Source organism: Mustela nigripes, chromosome 1 (genome assembly GCF_022355385.1).
Source record: "Mustela nigripes isolate SB6536 chromosome 1, MUSNIG.SB6536, whole genome shotgun sequence".
Lineage (NCBI taxonomy): Eukaryota > Metazoa > Chordata > Mammalia > Carnivora > Mustelidae > Mustela > Mustela nigripes.
The window spans coordinates 152,345,466-152,364,504 of NC_081557.1; the positions used below are offsets into that span (position 1 = coordinate 152,345,466).

Consider the following 19,039-nt stretch of genomic DNA (forward strand, 5'->3'; position numbering starts at 1 on the left):
ACTCTTTGCCTGCCTCTGCCTACTTGTGATCTCTTTCTCTGTATCAAATAATTATTAAAAACTGTATTAAAAACAAAAACAACTTAATTCCCTATCGCAAAAACCGCCTTCCCACCTTGTTGTTCCTTCCCTCCTCCCAGAACATCTGCTGGTCCTCATCGCGTTCTTATCCCTTTCTGTATCCTAGACCTACTGCAAGAATATTTATTTTTAAAGGTTTACTTATTTATTTATCTTGAGAAAGAGAGAGAGAGAAAGAGAGACAGTGTGAGGGGGAAGGGGCAAGGAGAGAGGAAGAGTGAGATCCAAGCAGACTCCATGCAGAGTGCGGAGCCTGATACGGGGCTTGGCTCAATCTCACGACCCTGATATCATGACCTGAGCTGAAACCGGGAGTCAGATGCTCAACTGACTACACCAGCCAGATGTCTCCCAAAACATTTACTAAGCTGCAATTTCCACAATATTTTAACTGTGTTCTGAAATTAGTCTGTAAATATCTTTACATAACACTGAAGTCAGCAATTTAATAAGAGGCAAGTATGTGACACTTTGCAAAAAAAACCAGCCCTTGTACATTTATGTCTACATATATCTGTAGAGCTAGTTTCCCAAGACCAATGGAACTAAACTGTACACACGGCGCGCGTACACACACACACACACACACACACACCACCGTATTCAAATCAAATGGATTTATATTAAATGTCAAATCAGATGCTATAAAATTTATAATCAGACACACAAAATATGAATTGAATTATGAATACACTGTTGATAATGGGTACAATAACATAATAAAGTAAAGAGAAGCATACAAAGGGCTTCACAAGTCACTCGAACCCAGCCTACTCTGCTGTCTGGCCTGATAATATCACTTAGCCAGCTGGAAAAATCCTTTCAAGCATGATCGAAGGGCTTTAAATAATGAGATTCTTTTCCCCTTTCCAGCTGTCCCTATTCTGGTGATCGGACCGATGCCACCTTTTCTCTCTTCTTGTTTTCTACTAGTGAAGCCACATTTTTACTTTTTTGAAAAGTTAGAACAGTCTTCTGCCATAGATGTTGCCATATTGACTATAAGGATGATAACCTGCATTTTAAAATGACCTTCTCCTCTATGTCACTCTTCACCATACTTACAATCTGAAAGTCTACTGTGAACAGAATGCATAATACAATAAAAGTTGCAGAGAGATAAGAAAAGTTCACAGGTTAATTCTAAAGTCCTTAGCCAGACACCTGCCCACAATTATGACTAATGCTCACACTAGAAGAAGCCAGGAGAGCCTCAGGTCAAGAATTCAGGGCCTTCCTCTTACATTCTTTCCTTCATGCTAACACGAGTAAATGGAGAGTTTCAACACTGCCTCGAAGTCACAAGGACAGGCTGTGTAGGCAAACCTCCTTCAACTATTTACTACGATGCCAAGAGACTACAATCCTGACTGGAGTTAGGGGGTCTCAAGTCACTGTCTGGTGATTACTATAAAACTTGTGGACAGAAAACAAAAGCAGGAAGAGTATAGAGCATTGTTCGAAAGGGAACTTAAAATCTGACTTTTAACTTCCATAAATTACCCCCTGCATTTCAAAAGTCATCTATCAATCAGTGGGTATTCACATGATCTGTGATTTGACAGATCCACCCTGAGGCATCCAATGTTGACACCATATTCAGGTCTAAAGTCTGCTCAGCAACAGAGTTGGAATCAGACTGTTCAAGTCTTCGGGACAAGGAAACAAGCCCAGAATGGCAGTCTAGGCCCCCACAGCATTGCGGCAGAGTGATCTGGGAAACATGGTGTGAAGCACAGGGTCAGCCAGACAGAGCAACAGAGAACTCATCATGGAAGGCATGTATGATCAGTGAGAAGCCACCCAGGCCTTTTAAGCAAGATGTCTGATCTGAGCTAAGTTGTTTGTTTGTTTTTTTTAAGATTTTATTTATTTATTTGACAGACAGAAGTCACAAGTAGGCAGAGCAGCAGGCAGAGAGAGAGGAGGAAGCAGGCTCCCCACCAAGCAGAGAGCCTGATGTGGGGTTCGATCCCAGGACCCCGGGATCATGACCCGAGCCGAAGGCAGAGGCTTTAACACACTGAGACACCCAGACACCCACTGAACTAAGTTTTTAAACTGCTGTTCTGGCAGGTACATGGCAAGCAGAGCACAGGGGCCAGTTAGAAGAAAGCAGGTCTCACCTGCTTGGACAAGAGGATAAGCCTCGGTAATGACAGAGGGGACATCAAAAACTCAAGGACTCAGGGCACCTGGGTGGCTCAGTGGATTAAGCCGCTGTCTTCGGCTCAGGTCATGATCTCAGTGTCCTGGGATCGAGCCCTGCATCCGGTTCTTTGCTCAGCGGGAGCCTGCTTCTCTCTCTCTCTCTACCTGACTCTCCGCCTACTTGTGATCTCTCTCTCTGTCAAATAAATAAATAAAATCTTTAAAAAAAAAAAAAAAAAAAAACTCAAGGACTCACTTCCAATGTGGTAAGTTTTAGAAGCCTGTAAGACATCTGAGAGAGAGAGATCTTCAGTTAGAAAACTCAGAACCATAAACAAGACTCTTGTGGATTGCAAACAACCCCACCCTCCTGGGGTCTACCTAATATGATAACGTACTGCTTTTTTATTTTTAAAAAAACACTACAGAGCCACATTTGATGGAGCACCCAAGTGTAAACTCTTTCCAAGAGGCACTGATGGATTTACACTGTCACACACAATTGTAAAGTTTAGGATCTTGGCAGCTGCAGTAAATTTCAAAAATCCAAATAAAGGATCTTTGTCCTTGGTCTCCTCAGCCCCTTGATCTCGTGCTCCCTACTATCTAAGTCCTTCAGACACACAACCTTGGAACTGTCTTCTCACCCACCTATCTTTTTCATCTTTTATCCATCTCCTATCCTTCCAGCCTACTGCTTCTATTTATCTCAAGACAACACCCCAGGACTCCCTCTGTTCGCACCCAAAGTTAACCTTCGACTCTCCTTATGATTTAAAGACATTTTGCACATTACAAAGATAGGACCTATGCAGATGTCCCCTTTACATATATTCAGCCATTAGTCAAAAATGTAATTTAACTAAGCTACTTAACAACAACAATTAAATTCCTGCTTTCCTTTTAGAGCCTAATAAATTAAAGTTTTGTGTTCATTCTGTTTGTTTTGTAAGCACTTACAGGTCACTACTTGAGAAAAACTGGGAACTTTTAAAAACTCGAAACCCTGACAATTTTATTTATTTCCCATAAGAGACTAACCCTAAACTGTCAACTACACTGAGGTCTTCTATAATGTTTGATATTTAAAGCATTATCCGGGGGCACCCAGGTGGCTCAGTCGGTAAGTGGCTGCCTTCAGTTCAGGTCATGATCCTAGGGTCCTGGGATCGAGCCCTGCATCAGGCTCTCTGCTCAGTGGAGAGCCTGCTTATCCCTCTCCCACTCCCACTGCTTGTGTTCCCTCTCTCGCTGTGTCTCTCTCTCTGTCAAATAAATAAATAAAGTCTTAAAAAAAATAAAAAGCATTATCCCATTTGTACCCATGCACTTGCTAGGTCACAAATTTATTAAACTTAAAAAGCCCAAAGTAACTCCAGTAACACTCTTAGTGCCCAGATCTTGGTTTCTCAAATAAAGAACCAGAGTGTCTTAGAGAAATGGTTGATTCCAGGGTTAGGACACAGAAAATACAAAACGAGCCTAGAGCATTCTGTGGTACCAGCAAGTAAGATTAAAGCTTTTTAGAGTTGGGATAAGGGGGCAAGTGGAATGTTAGAAGGGCACAGAGGCCAACCTGAAAGAAAGTTCTAGTGGCCAAAGCTGGAAGAGTTTGAACAGCAAGTTAAGTAACAACCCATAAAATAACAACTATCCATGCATCTGTACTGATACAAATAGTTGAACAAATAAATGGGGGAAAAAATTCTAATCAGTAAACACAGAAGAATTAGAAAAAAAAAATGTATGATCACCATCAGAACAATAAACTACAGGGGCTCCTGGGTGGCTCAGTGGGTTAAGCAGCTGACCCTTGGTTTCGACTCGTGTGGTGATCTCACAGGTGTGGGATCAAGCCCCATGTCAGGGGCTTCATGCTAAGCTCAGAGATTATCTCTCTCCTCTCCCTCTACCCCTCCCCACTCATGTTCAAGCTCACACTCTCTCAAATAAATACATAAAATCTTTTAAATAAATAAGAACAATATAGTCCAATGTACATCCAATTCTACCAATGGATGCAAAATTAGTGAATAAAAGTTTAAGGAGAAACAGAACACTCACACAGCCCGAGCTTCTCTTCCAAGATATCTACTAATTACAAAGAGAAAAATAACTTTCCACTGGGGACCAGGCAAACAGCACCTTAATCAAGGTTTACATCAGCGACATCACAGGCCCTGGACATGACGCACTGAGATTCCTTCCAGTATTTTTTCCCCAAATGCGTAACTTCAATGTGATCATGAGAAAACCTCAAGTACTAATTGAGGAATAGCCTACAAAATAACTGACCAGTACTCTTCACAAGTTCATAGACTGGATGTTGAACAGAAAAAGGATAGTGAAAAGCCACTGAACTCCGAAGAAGTCTATAGTTTCGATAACAGTAAAATAATCTCACACTAATGTGAATCTATCCGTTTTGACAATTTAACTACAGTTTCACAAGATGTTACGGGAACTCTCTGTACCATATTTTTCTGCAACTTTTCAGGAAGCCTAAAAAATTACTTCAAAACAGCACATAAAAATCAGTAATCAAAGAACCCCAATCTTTTTTCAGTATTTATAACAGAAGCATAATGTCAGACTTAAAATGCCATCTTTGGGGCTGTCTGGGCAACACAGTCTGTGGAGCATCCGACTCTTGGTTTCAGCTCAGGTCGTGATCTCAGGGTTGTGAGATCCAGTCCAGCGTCTGGCCCTGCACTTAGCACAGGGTCGGCTTGAGATTCTCTCTCCCTCTCCCTCTGCCCCACCCCCCCACTTGTGTTCTCTTATTCTCTCTCTCTCTCTCTTTCTTTCAGAAAAAAACAAAACAAACTTTTTTTTTTTTTAAAAAATGCCATCTCTGGGGGCGCCTGGGTGGCTCAGTTGTTAAGTGTCTGCCTTCAGCTCAGGTCATGATCCCAGGGTCCTGGAATCAAGCCCTGCATGGGGCTCCCTGCTCCGCCAGAAGCCTGCTTCTCCCTCTCCCAGTCCCCCTGCTTGTGTTCCCTCTCTCACTGTCTCTCTCTCTGTGTCAAATAAATAAAATCTTTTAAAAAATTAAATTAAATTAAAAATGTCATCTGTGTTCTTGAAAACTTCAGCAAGAGCTATACAAACCCAACCACCGCTGTAGGCATTCTGGAAAGCATTGTTTTATAATACATTTGTTATATGTGTTTTATGACACATTTATAGTGTTTTATAGACACAACTATAACATCTCTTTCTTGTTACTCTGGCATATTTATGATTAGCTGAAATTCAAATGACATGAAGGTTGTGAGAGACTCCTAAAAGCTAAGCTTCAACGGCTATATCACTTTACACTGAGAAGGAAGAGCAAGAAGCTTCCCTTGTGTAAAATTGTTCTCCAGAAGTGATTTGTCCTCTTCCTTGAGGAAGCAGAAGACTAGCTGAGGACAAAACACAAGCTGACATCCTGCAAACCACAACCCTCCCCCGGCCCCCACTCATGGAGGGACTTGTGTGACATTCTTTCTGAAAGCCCTAACTCTTAATGTTTATGTCTTGCTAGAGGGAAAAACCTTAACTTGATGATGGCAAGGCCTCCGGGATCTTGTAAGTCCTCTTTAGTAGATGAAAGTTCTTTTGAAAACCTCATTTACTTTTCCTTATCTCCCCCAACCCCATAGTACATAATCAATTGTTCCTCACAACCCCTGAACAGCTCTTTCTGCCCCCGGGGCTCCCTTGCTTTCATAAAACGGCCATTTTGGACCAAAGAGGTCTCAAGAATTCTTTCCTGGTCATTGGCTCCAGACCTCATCCTAGCAAACCTCACCTATGTTTCAAAACCACATCACTTATATGGGTGGAAATAGTGAAGGGAGAAAAACAGCAATTTGCTTTTTGTTGAAAAATTCAAAACACTTTAATTTGCCTCTGGGTTGGGACAGCACTCTATGAGGTAAGATGGAACACATCTCCCTGAGGGGTGGGGAGATGCGTATCTACCTCTGTGTCTGAATACAATGGGTGGTTTGTAGCTCCAGGGAACATTCCTCCAATTTTACCCTTCCAGTTACCTCGAAGAATTTAATACCAGGGAAATGACAACGACCTAATGCTAACCTGACCCCAAGTACTAATCTCCAGCCAGCTCCTGTCTGAAGAGTAGTAAGATTTTTTTCAGTTGCAAACCCAAAAAGATTGGGCTGGTGATCAGTAAAGTGCAAGAAACCTCCTTCAGTGGAGTTTCAGACCTGGCCAAGATTTTGCTCCGCCCTTCTATCAAAAACAGAAGGTCTTCGGAATCGTGATGAGAACTGCAGTTTGGCTTTACTCACAAACCCCCTGCCTGGGTTTTTAAACAACCCATCATTCATCTATAAAATATAAAAGATTTATCCCTTAATAAACCAAACAACCAGGACACTACTAACGTCCCACATTAGGACTCTCTGAATGAGTATTCATCTCTATGAATAAGCTAATAGTGTGGCTCAAAAATTAGATACCCACTTTCTAACGGTCTCTCAGCGACGCAGAATACCTGCTTCAAAAAGCGATGGGGGAGAGCCTGGCATGAGAAGGGGGAGTACCTGTCAGTAGGTTTCGAGGGGAGAGGATGAAGAAATGTGATGGTTCTACACACCATACTTTAAGTAGATGAACTGTGGGATATGTGAGCTCTGTGATGCGGGGGAAAAAATAAAGTCCGAACCATCCAGACACTTTATTATCACTGATTCACAACCTAGAGTGAGCTGGGAGCTGATATTTTAAAGGACAAATTTTAGCTTCCTGTGCGTAGACCCATGTATCCTATATCCTATAGAGACGATAGTCATTCAGGTTCTTTTAATTTTCACTAAAAAAAATCTCAACCCTAACCTATCACCCCAGTAAGCAACACAGATTAAGCCTTCCCTATTGATATAACCTTTAACTGCTGCCAAACTTCTATCAAAAACTCCCGACAGAGACAAATATAGGGTATTTTGGTTTTGTTTTTAAAGATTTTATTTATTCATTTGGCAGAGAGAGACACAGTGAGAGAGGGAGCACAAGCAGGGGGAGTGGGAGGAGAATCAGGCCTCCTGGAAGCCTGATGTGGGGCTGGACCCCAAAACCCTAGGATCGTGACCTGCGCCAAAGGCAGACATTTAATGACTAAGCCACCCAGGCACCCTAAATACGGTGTATTTAAAGAACATTAGATCCATCCATCCATCTATAAAATCATCCATCTATAAAATATAAAAGATTTATCCCTTAATAAACCCCAAACCATCAAACAACAGCATGTGTGACCAAAGGTCTCAGACACCACAAGGGTTTCTTATTACCCTTAGGGTAAGGAAAATTGTAACTACAGCGACCGTCCTAGAAAATGCACTACTGCATGTACTACATGGATGGGCACACAGGATGCTCTCCCATGCCATTTACAGTCTCCTTTGCATCTTTTGTAAATGTTAGGAAAAGCTTTTCTATGGAGCTGATACGTTTCCCCCTTTATGCTCATTGATTTGTGTGACTGATCATCCCTTTTTATTATGGCTTCCAGAGGCAACATTAATTTGCACAGCATCTGTCCAAGTCCATTTTAACGTGCTTTCCTTTACACTATTTTATTTTCCACTTGGAATACTTAATGCTCACCTCAAATGTTTCATGGATGCTTAATAAAAATAAATGCAGAAATAGATCTTGGCTCTAAGTGTATTTTAACAGCATCTTAATACAAAAGAACGTGTTTCCTAAGGGAGTTGTTGCTGAATGCACTGGGGCTGGAGAAAAGATAACCAACACACATTTATACTATAAATCTATTTCTTTCTAAAAGTGGAATGAGCTTTTATATTTCCACTGCTAGGCAAGAAAATAAAACTAGGCAACATTAGTTACTTTTGTAACTGTAAATTTACAATCTAATTTTTTTGATCTTGTATTTTTCTTTATTGTTCTAACTTCTTCAGAATTATTTTTTCCAAAGATCTTATTTATTTACTTGAGATACAGAGAGCATGTGTGGGGGTCAGGGGGAGACAGAGAAGCTGGCTCTAAGCTGAGCACGACACTGGAATCATGACCAGACCAGAGCCAAAGGCAGACGCTTAACTAACTGAACCATCCAGGTGCCCTGCTCTAGTACAATGTTTAATAATAACTGTAATACGCTGGTTAACTTTTTGAATTCAATCATTAAAAACCAACTATACACACACACACACACACACACACACACAATTACAAAAGGGAGCTCAATAACTTTTTAGCAAGCCATTCAAAAGTTGTGGACAAAACTTTATGTCCTGGGACGCCTGGGTCTCTCAGTGGGTTAAACATCTGCCTTCCCCTCAGGTCATGATCCAAGGGTACTAGGATCCAGCTCCACATGGTCTCCCCACTAGGCCGGAACCCTGCTTCTTCCTCCCCCATTCCCCCTGCTTGTGTTCCCTCTCTCGCTGTGTCTCTGTCAAATAAATAAATAAAATCTTTCAAAGTATATATACATATATAGGTACATATATATACACATACCTACCCTGGGGCTAAGAAAAAAAAGACAAAATGATTGGTTAATCCCTTTAAAAGTACTAACATTAACAAATTCTCTCCTACCTTGTAGTAACTTCTGTGCTTAGTTAAGTTTTTACCCATTTACTATCTATCAACTCTTGTTCCATACATTTGGAGAAAGCCAGTTTACCGTCTAGTTCTTAAGACACACCACCAGAAACAAAATCAGCTGGCACCAAGGCACTGATTTCTGAAAAAAAAAACGGTCTGAAATCTGGATTTGGATTTCACATTCATTTCCAAGTGAAATTGGGAAGGACTAACTAAAACCTAGTCGTCTCAACTGAAGTTTTCTATTTTCTACCAAATGTCCGTGCAATACCCACCAGATCTTTCAAGCCACACATCCCAAATGGCTTTCACCATGTACTCACTCAGTTTAGTAGAGGTTCAGTTCCACCGAGGTCTTCGATCTCAGAGTCCGTGTGTCCAGAGACAGAGCCCTAACAATTGTTTATATAGACGCTGAGCTGAGTCAGCCAAACCTTCCAAACGTACCCTAAGGAAGCAGCTCTTAACAATAGCATCAAGCATCTGTACCGTGCTTTCTAAATCGGGAAGAGCTTTTCTAACATCTCCCTGGCTCTTTTCCAGGCTGCTTTCTTCCCGCGACTCCCAGTCTCTGCAGGACTGTCTGGGACTCCCTCTTGCCTCCCGCGCGCTCCGGACTCCAGGTCGAACCGCGCGGGACTCAGGACACCGCGGGCGCGCACAGCGCACCCCATCCCCCACCGCGCCGGGCGACCCGCCCTGACCCACGCGCTCGGCTCGGCGGACTGCCCACCCACGGTGTCCAGCGCTCCCGCCTGGCCGGCACTCACACGCGCAGCTAGCGGCCCGGGAAGACGCCCGGCCGGGGCTTAACTGTCGGGAGCGGCGGGCCAGGGCGGCCAGGGTTGCGAAGAGGCGAGCGCCGGCAGCGCCGACGCCGGCTTCGCCTTCGTTATCCCCCCGCCGCAGGCCGGGAGAGCGTAGGGCGGCGGCTCCCTCGGGGTCCGACCAGAGGAGTAGCGCCGCCTGCCTGGCCGCGATAAAGCGCCCTACGGCCGCCGCGGAGCAGCGCGCGGGTGGGCGGCCAGGAAACGAAACAGGACACTGGCTCGAGGGCCATCCTCTTGCGGGACCCAGGTCACGGAGCTGACTCACCCAGAGCGCGCATGGACAAACCCCAAAATCCCGCCTTGCCGGGTCTGTACGAAAGGACAGTGGTGATTAGCCCTGGTAATCACAGGACGCTACCGGAGCTGATGGATACAAGCTCGAACCTGGACGGATTTGCTCACCGTGTCCCGCGCCCTAAGCTCCGAGGGACGCTGACACCGAGGGTTTTTTTTTTTTTTTTTCCTATCAAACACGTTGCCCACCCCGAGAGCAAGTAGGTCTCTATAGAATGAGCTTCTGAGAAATTAGGTGATTACTCCCCAAAACAATAACTTAAGGAATTGAATCTAATACGGGGGGGGGGGGGGGGAGACGAGGAACAAGTTGAATGAAAATATTACTTCGAACGATTTGAGTGTATTCTGCACACATTTTTAAAAGATTTTATTTATTTATTTATTTATTTATCAGAGAGAGAGAGAGAGAGAGAGGACACAAGTAGGCAGAGTGGCAAGGAGAAGCAGGCTCCCCACTGAGCACAGAGCCTGATATGGGACTTGGTCCCAGGACCCTGGGATCATGACCTAATCTGAAGGCAGCGGTTTAACCGCCTGAGCCACCCATGTGTACCTTCACTCTCTTGTAATAAATACTTCTCTGTAATACTGTTCGCGTGAGAAAGCTGGAAAGTGTGCATATTCAAGAAAGGGTTTGGTTATCAGGCTTTATGAGTGTTTATGACTTTCCCAAAATTTGCCTGTTGCAGATACTCTTGAAAATTAATACTTATATCTACTTTCTGATTTGCGTTTACAAACAAAAATCAAATTATTTAAAGCAACACCAGGTATTACTATTAACTCTTTTTTAACTGTTAATTCTTTTTTTTTTTTTAAGATTTTATTTATTTGTCAGAGAGAGAGGAGCAAGAATGAGCACAGGCAGACAGAGTGGCAGGCAGAGGCAGAGGGAGAAGCAGGCTCCCTGCTGAGCAAGGAGCCGGATGTGGGACTTGATCCCAAGACACTGGGATCATGACCTGAGCCAAAGGCAGCTGCTTAACCAACTGAGCCACCCAGGCGTCCCTTAACTGTTAATTCTTAACCCCTTACAGGAAATCTTTAATCACAGGGCATCTGGCTGGCTTAGTTGGTGAAGTGTGTGACCCTTGATTTCAGGGTCGTGAGTTCAAGCCCTATGTTGGGCGCAGAGACTACTTTAAAAAGGGTAAGTTTCAGGGGTGGCTCAGTGGGTTAAGCCTCTGCCTTGGGCTCAGGTCATGATCTCAGGGTCCTGGGATGGAGCTCCGCATGGAGCCCTGCATCAGGCTCTCTGCTCGGCAGGGAGCCTGCTTCCCCCTCTCTCTCTGCCTGCTGCTTTGTCTACTTGTGATCTCTCTGTCAAAAAAATAAATAAAATCTTTAAAAATATAAATTAATAAATTTTAAAAGACATTTAAAGACCTGTATACAAATATATTTGTCATTTTAGGCCAGGACTGAGAAAAATCTTTCAGAGACGGCTTTTAATAACTGCTTGCAAAATTTTAAAACACCCACTAAAGAACAAAATTTTACTGATGTCAGTAAAGATTTTTTAAATTGCTAGCAAATTCTAAAGGCAATTCCAAGAGGGGACTTGTAAAAATGGGGGGAAAATATACATAAAATTGATGAAAAGCACATTTAGAAAAGAAACAGGACAATAGGTTGAATATAGCACTGTGTAATATGTAAAACAAAAACAAACCAAAACCTTATGCATAGAAAATAGCTGGCAATACAAGAAAAAAAAATTTTTTTTTCTGGGTTGTGACATTATGGTTCTTTTGTTTCTTCTATTTTAGTGTAATTTTCTAAAATTTTTTAGTGCAGATATACAACTTTTATTTTGGAAAAAAGAATTTTGTTTAAAAGTAAATCAGTAAGGGATGCCTGGATGGCTAGCCAGTTAAGCATCTGCCTTAAGCTCAAGTCATGGTCCTCGGGCTGGAATCGAGTCTCAGAGAGGGGCTCCTAGCTCAGCAGGGAGCCTGCTTCTCCCTCTGCCTACCACCCCCCTTTGTGTTATTTCTCTCCCCACACACAAATAAAACCTTTTTTAAAAAAGTAAATCAGGGGGCACCTGGGTGGCTTAGTGGGTTAAAGCCTCAGGTCATGATCTCAGGGTCCTGGGATTGAGCCCCACGTCAGGCTCTCCGCTCCTCGGGAGCCTGCTTCCCTTCCTCTCTCTCTGCCTTGTGATCTCTGCCAAATAAATAAATAAAAATCTTTAAAAAAAAAAAAAAAAAAAAAAAGTAAATCAGGGACGCCTGGGTGGCTTAGTTGGTTAAGCTGCTGCCTTCAGCTCAGGTCATGATCCCAGGGTCATAACCCCAGGGACCTGGGATGGAGTCCCACATGGGGCTCCTTACTCAGCAGGGAGCCTGCTTCTCTCGCTGCCCCTGCCTGCCTCTCTGCCTGCTTGTGTGTACACTCTCTCTCTCTCTCTCTCTGGCAAATAAATAAAATCTTTTTTAAAAAAAAGTTTTTTTAAAGTAAATCAATAAAATGCCAGTGTTTTAGTCAGTAAAAAATATATGACAATACTTAAAGACAGAACCTCACCTAAAATAGGGCTAAAAATCACTAAAACAAAAAATTTTCTACCTTATTTTTAGTAGAATTTTTAAAGGAGTTTTATTTTTTCATATTGATAAATCAGTGTATATGCTCGCTAAAATTACATTAATTCCTATTCTCACTCTAATACTCACTACAGCTGATCACTGCCATCAAATTCTGTTTGATAAATTCAGATTAGAGTCAGCCTTTCATGAATGCATTGCATTATTAAGAAATGCGTCATTTTAGCTTATAAGTTAGCATTTTATTTTGGGCTAATCATCTTCAAATTCCCTGTCTTCTCTTTTAGTGTTTGAGTGTTTTATGTCACAGAGTATAGGGAAGAAGGAACATAAAGATGACCTTCCTGGAGCACCTGGGTGGCTCAGTGGGTTAAAGCCTCTCCCTTCGGCTCAGGTCACGATCCCAGGGTGCTGGGATTGAGCCCTGCATCAGGCTCTCTACTCACAGGAATCCTGCTTCCCCCTCTCTCTGCCTGCCTCTCTGCCTACTTGTGATCTCTCTCTCTCTCAAATGAATAAATAAAGTCTTAAAAAAAAAAAAAGGTCACTTGTTCACCTGAGCTCTCGCGAAAACTGGATAGAGTAATAATTTTAATCTCTTTAAATCTGATAACAAATGGCAGTGTTTCGATTTACATCTCTTAGATTTAGTGAGAGTAAACTTTTTTAATGTTTAATGATCATTTGTGGTTTATTTATAAATTGCCTATGTAAGGCCTTTTCCCATTTCTCTCTATAAAGTTCTTAGGTTGCAGAACAAGGAAGGAGGAGACTGGTTCTCTGAAGAACGTTGATCTGCTGGGCTGTCTCCAAGTTAGTTGAAGTCACTGTCATATTTTACAAGCCTTCCAATCAAACCACAGAATTATCAAAAGTAACGATTTCTTTACAATCCTAATGGAAAGCTCTGGGGCCATCTGGAGTCCATACCTGTGAAACACACATTGAAGACCTCAAACGCGCCCCTGGCAGGAGTAAGGTGTCGCCAAGTGCTTTTGTGACAGGTAAGGACAGACAAATAGGGAAGATGCCCTCAGGGGAAGGGAGCAGACAGACTCTTTCATGGAATCAATGAAGCCTCACTTCTTGAAAACTCCAAAAATAATGGGAAGTTTTTCTTTTTGTGGGGGAGGAGGAGGTGATAATACACATCCTGTGTGGTTTTCGCCAGGTATTCATGTTTGGTGGAAAGTCAATTTTCCCCTTACAAGTCCAGGTTTCAGACAGAACCTATTATGGACCTGGGGGCATTTGTATATAACACCTGTAATGGGTCCAGTATATTTATTTTCACTACTCCCAAATAAAAACCATTTTTAAAAAAGCAAATAAAAAACAGTACAGGTGGCTGTAGGCACTGAGTTCCCCCATGGCTCTTTTTAGAGCCACTAGAGACATTTGATGAACTCCAGAAGAGAAAGATCAGCCTAAAAAGGGCTTGAACACTGATGAGTAAGTGAAGGAGTAGAAACAGGGTGTAGATAACTCTTACCAAAGGTTTCACTATAACAAGAAGGTAAGAGAAAGGAGCATCTCTTGAAACTATCTTAGGGAGCACCTGGGTGGCTCAGGGTTTAAGCCTCTGCCTTCGGCTCAGGTCATGATCCCAGGGTCCTGGAATGGAGGCCCACATCAGGCTCTCTGCTCAGCAGGGAGCCGGCTTCCTCCTCTCTCTCTGCCTGCCTCTCTGCCTACCTGTGATCTGTCTGTCAAATAAATAAATAAATTTTTTAAATCTTTAAAAAAAAAACCATCTTGGGGTTCAAAGAATATATTTCTTATTTGGTTAAGTTAGGTAGGCTGGAATATGTGTGCACACCAAGAGGAAGTTAACTGGTGTGATCAGGTCCCTTACGAAGTGAAAGAGGAATTAGCATTAGAAAAGGAAATTTCTTTTAATTATGGCAGAAAGAAAGGGCATAAGGATGAGTCCTCATGCAGATGAGTGTTTTAGTAAGGGAAAGAAAGAAAATGGAAAGAAGTACACTTTCTGAAGCTGGAGGATCTGCTGAAGGTATCAAGTGAAAGCAAAGACAAGGGACTTAACCCTGAAATAGACCTCTATTTGTTTCCTATGGTGCCATAACAAATTCCCACAAACTTAATGGCTTAAGACAATAAAATGTGTTATTCTACATTTCCATAGGTCAGAAGTCCAAACTGGGCCTGACTGGGCTAAAATCAAAGATGCCAGCAGGTTTGTATTCCTTTCTGGAACTTTTCCAGATTTTAAAGGGCAGATGCATCCCTTACTCATGGTCCCTTCCTCTTGCTTCCAAGCCAACAGCAGAGCATCACTCTGACCTTGCTTCTGTTACCGTATCTTCATTCTGCTTCCCTCTTCTACTTTGACAGCACTCTTGTGATTACTTTAGACACACTGGATAAGCCCTGATAATCTTTCTACCTTAAAGTCATTTCATTAGCAACCTTAATTTCATTGTCAAACTTAATTCTCCTTTAGCAGGCAAACTAACACATTTACCTTCTGACTATTAGAACATGACATCTGGGTTGCCTGGGTGGCTCAGTTAAGTGTCTGCCTTAAGCTCAGGTCATGAGCCTGGGGTCCTGGGATCGAGTCCTGCATTGGGTTCCCTGCTCAGGCTCCAGAGAGCCTGCTTCTCCCTCTGCCTGCCTCTCCCTCTGCTTGTGCTCTCTTGGTTTCTCTCTCTTTCTCTCTTTCTCTCTCTCTGACAAATAAATAAATAAAATCTTAAAAAAAAAAAAAAAAAAAAGGACATGACATCTTTGGGAGGCCATTATTCTGCCTAATACAAGGCCCTAAGAAAACAAAGAGGATGCTAATAGCTAATGTGGAAATGTTGGGGTTCCGAGCCAAAGGCTAAGAAAGAATTCTTGAGATGTCTTGGGTGCAAACAGGTATTTTTATTAAGGCACGGGGACAGGAGCTACGGGCAGAGAGGACTGCCAAGGGATTGTGAGGAGCAACTGATTATATACTATGGAATTGGGGGAGGTAAAGCTAGGGGTAGTTTCCGAAAGGATTTTCATGCAGACTCACAGAATCCTGGCGGCCTAGCTATTGTCAAGCTAAGGTGGTTTTTCCCTCTAGCAAGGCATTCACATGGGAGTTCCTGGAGGACTGTTGTCCTCGGCCTGCCCCAAGTATTTGTCAGTGGGCTACAGGTTCTAAGAAAATTTACCTTTACCTACATTTCTTTTTGCCCTTGTTCCCCGCATCACCACCCAGCCCTACAGAGTTCTTATGAATATTATTTTAAACTGAAGACATTTGAGAGACAACTGATGCTGAAAGCAGCCTTCTTGGAGTTTCCTTTATCTGACTAAAGGCAAGGCCTTCAGAGAGTAAAACAGCATAAATCTCCTCTCAGGGGAGCTTCACTGCTAGGAAAAAGACCAACCATTCACACCTGGATAAGAAATTGCATAAACAAGCACTATCACAAACAGTCATACTTTCATTTGTTTCTCGAAGAGCCCTAGGTTATCCAGTGGAAGTCCTCTTTCCTGTCCCTCTTTGCTCCCATTAGTTGGTATAGAAACCTCACAAACCTTATCTTTTCTACTGTAATCTGTTGTCAGGTAACTTTCAAGCTCCTCCCCCACCCCACGGGATCTGAATTGGAGGGAAAATTTGTCCTCCCAATAGCAGTAAGGGACCTGGAAGGAGCGCACAGCAACACCAGGGACCCCGAAGACTGCATTCTGCAAATATAGCGGGATCAAAGCCACGAGTGGGCATTGCTTTCCCATTCACAAAGAATTCCCATTCATAAAGAGAGAGAGGTTATGGGGCGCCTGGGTGGCTCAGTGGGTTAAGCTGCTGCCTTCGGCTCAGGTCATGATCTCAGGGTCCTGGGATCGAGTCCCACGTCGGGCTCTCTGCTCAGAAGGGAGCCTGCTTCCCTCTCTCTCTCTCTCTCTCTGCCTGCCTCTCCATCTACTTGTGATTTCTCTCTGTCAAATAAATGAATAAAATCTTTAAAAAAAGAGAGAGAGAGAGAGGTTAGAAGGTCGAATAAATTTGAAAACACGGTTTGGCCAGGTGGACAAGGCACAGAAAAATGGAGTAAGGACTTCAGTGTGCGAAATGATTCGTCATAGGAAAGTGAAGCCAGGAAAGGACAGGTCGAAAGGGAATCCGGAGCGTGAAAAATTCATGAAAGTTTACTGTAAAGGGATGATATTGTCAAAATAGTGTTAAAAAGACTGATCTGTCCACATATAGAATGGATGGGGGTTATGGGAGAAATCAGTTTGGAAATGAACCAAAAAACCACTGAGCTAGAACAAAGGAGGAAAAAATTTTGAGGGAAGGGGCATGAGGGAAACATTGTGAAGGAGAACTTTACAGTACCTGGTAACTGAGAGAATATTGAAGGTGAAAGACATAGGAGTTAGAGCTGACTGCAGACCCTGAACCTGAGAAGCTAAAGACCTTATGGTGTCAGTAATGGAAATTGTGAGAAAGTAATGCCCTCCCCCTTTGTGTATGTCCTACACATTGCCTCTCTCCGAGTCTTGAACACAATAGTTAACTGATAAAAATTTATCGACTTAATAATAAAAGCAAGTTTATCATATGCAATTCAGGGGCCTCTCCACCCTTAACCTAAATCTGCCAGGCTATAAAACTGGATGAGGGTTTCATCAGTGGCTGACCCCTTTCACATGATACATTACTGAGTACTATAAACACTTTATTGCCTGCAGAGGGAAGAATTTGTTCTTGGTTGTGAATGAAGTCAAAGTGTAACGAGCATTCATTACACTTAGAATTTTTTCACATCTGGGTGTCATGCTTAATATTATCATAGATGACGTCAGCAAAGCCAAACACTTCGCCCATAACCCTTATTAGAGCAGGAAACATACACCCATTATTCTCTGAGTAACAAAGCCATTGCCAATCTAGATGGACTCAAGTTTTATCTCACCTTGAGAGTTTTTGCTATTTGACCCTTTTGTGTCTCAATGTCTTTTTTTTTTTTTAAAGATTTTATTTATTTATTTGACAGAGAGAGATCACAAGTAGGCAGAGAGGCAGGCAGAGAGAGAGAGGAAAGCAGGCTCCCTGCTGAGCAGAGAGCCTGACGCGGGACTCGATCCCAGGACCTCGAGATCATGACCTGAGCCGAAGGCAGCGGCTTAACCCACTGAGCCACCCAGGCGCCCTCAATGTCTTTCTTCATATTAGGGGTGATAATACCTATGTTACAGGGTTAAATAAAGATAAAAATAAAATCATGAGTATTTGGAAAATTTTTTACCCAATGCCAATCATAACAGCTAATATTTATTAAGTACTTGCTACTTGCTGGGGATTGTTCTCAATGCCTTTAAGTTTTGTGAGGGTCTTTTTTGTTTTGTTTTGTTTTTAAACCTTGCTGTATCTTCATAATAATACCCTTAGGTGGATTCTATTAAAATCTCTATGTTACGGGGCACCTCTGCCTACTTGTGATCTCTGTCAAATAAATAAATAAAATCTTTAAAAAAATAAATAAAATCTCTATGTTGCAGCCAAAACTAAAGCATAATGAGATTAACCAATTTACCCCAGGTGATAAAGCTAGTAAACAACTTAGGCTCACATTTTGGCTCTGCATTCAGCTGATATAAGAAACAATTACACCATTATTTCCTATAGAAACTGCCAAGAAGGGACACCTGTGTGTTGAGCCTCTGCCTTCGGCTGAGGTGGTGATCTTGGGATCCTGGGATCCAGCCCCACATTGGGCTCTCTGCACAGTGGAGGGCCTGCTTCCCCCTCTCTCTGCCTGCCTCTCAGCCCGCTTGTGATCTCTGTCGAACAAATAAATAAAAATCTTTAAAAAAAGAAAAAAGAAAAGAAACTACTAAGAAAAAAAGTTTGGACAAAAAAAGTAGAATGAATTTGCTCACCCTTCAAAGTCCCCCTGAACCACACTTATCAACATAAAAGAAGAAAAACAAGAAAGTCTAGGCAGTTGCAAATCCAAGATAGAGATCCCCATGAAAGAAACCCCAAATGGTAAGAATTGTACTAAAGCTTGCAGATTGAGGGAGTTAGGTCTAGAAGCAGGGAATGGTGGTAAGGAGTTTGGTCAATGGAATTCAAACCACACAAAGCAGAGGGCCAGAGTCAGGGATGAGGGTGGCCACTTAAAAAAGGGTGGAGGTGGTGAGAGACAGGGCTGTTCAGCTCTGCTTAAGGATGTGTGGCTGTGTTGTGTGAGGGGGATACTTAGGCAGAGACACAGCATGTTGGTGGGAAAGCTCCTCCAGCCCTCCTTGCCTCCCTAGGGCCTGTTAGAGGTCTCTGTGTCTCCCCACAGTCAAGGGGGCAGTAGGCACTGAGAGCCACTGATGTGGCCCTTTGACTGGGAAGTGCTTGGTCTCATGGGCTGCCTCTGGGAAGGTCTTCAACACTACTGGATAAGCTCTGTGCTTCCCCCGCTCCCTGCTCAGTAACAGGGCTTCCCTAAATTACATATGTCCTCAACAGAAGTGTGTGAGATTCCAGTTACTATCCTGGCCTTCCCAAACTCAGCAATTTGTGACTGATTTGGGGGG

The 19,039-nt window shown here is 42.8% G+C and overlaps 1 protein-coding gene across 5 annotated transcripts in view; it reads right to left on the bottom strand.

The window, feature by feature from the left end:
* The window catches only part of ABCG2 (ATP binding cassette subfamily G member 2 (Junior blood group)), a 158,782-nt gene that overhangs the window by 74,992 nt on the left and 64,751 nt on the right, over nt 1–19,039 (bottom strand). Inside the window, exons 1-2 of one of the 5 annotated variants that reach the window (XM_059375678.1) lie at nt 9,594–10,093; nt 9,147–9,215 (exon numbers count right to left, since the gene is read on the bottom strand). The exons of 2 other annotated variants lie outside the window; for them this stretch is intronic. The gene's annotated coding sequence lies outside the window, so the exon portion shown is untranslated. 2 more of the 5 variants (XM_059375688.1, XM_059375716.1) reach the window with 2 other exon arrangements.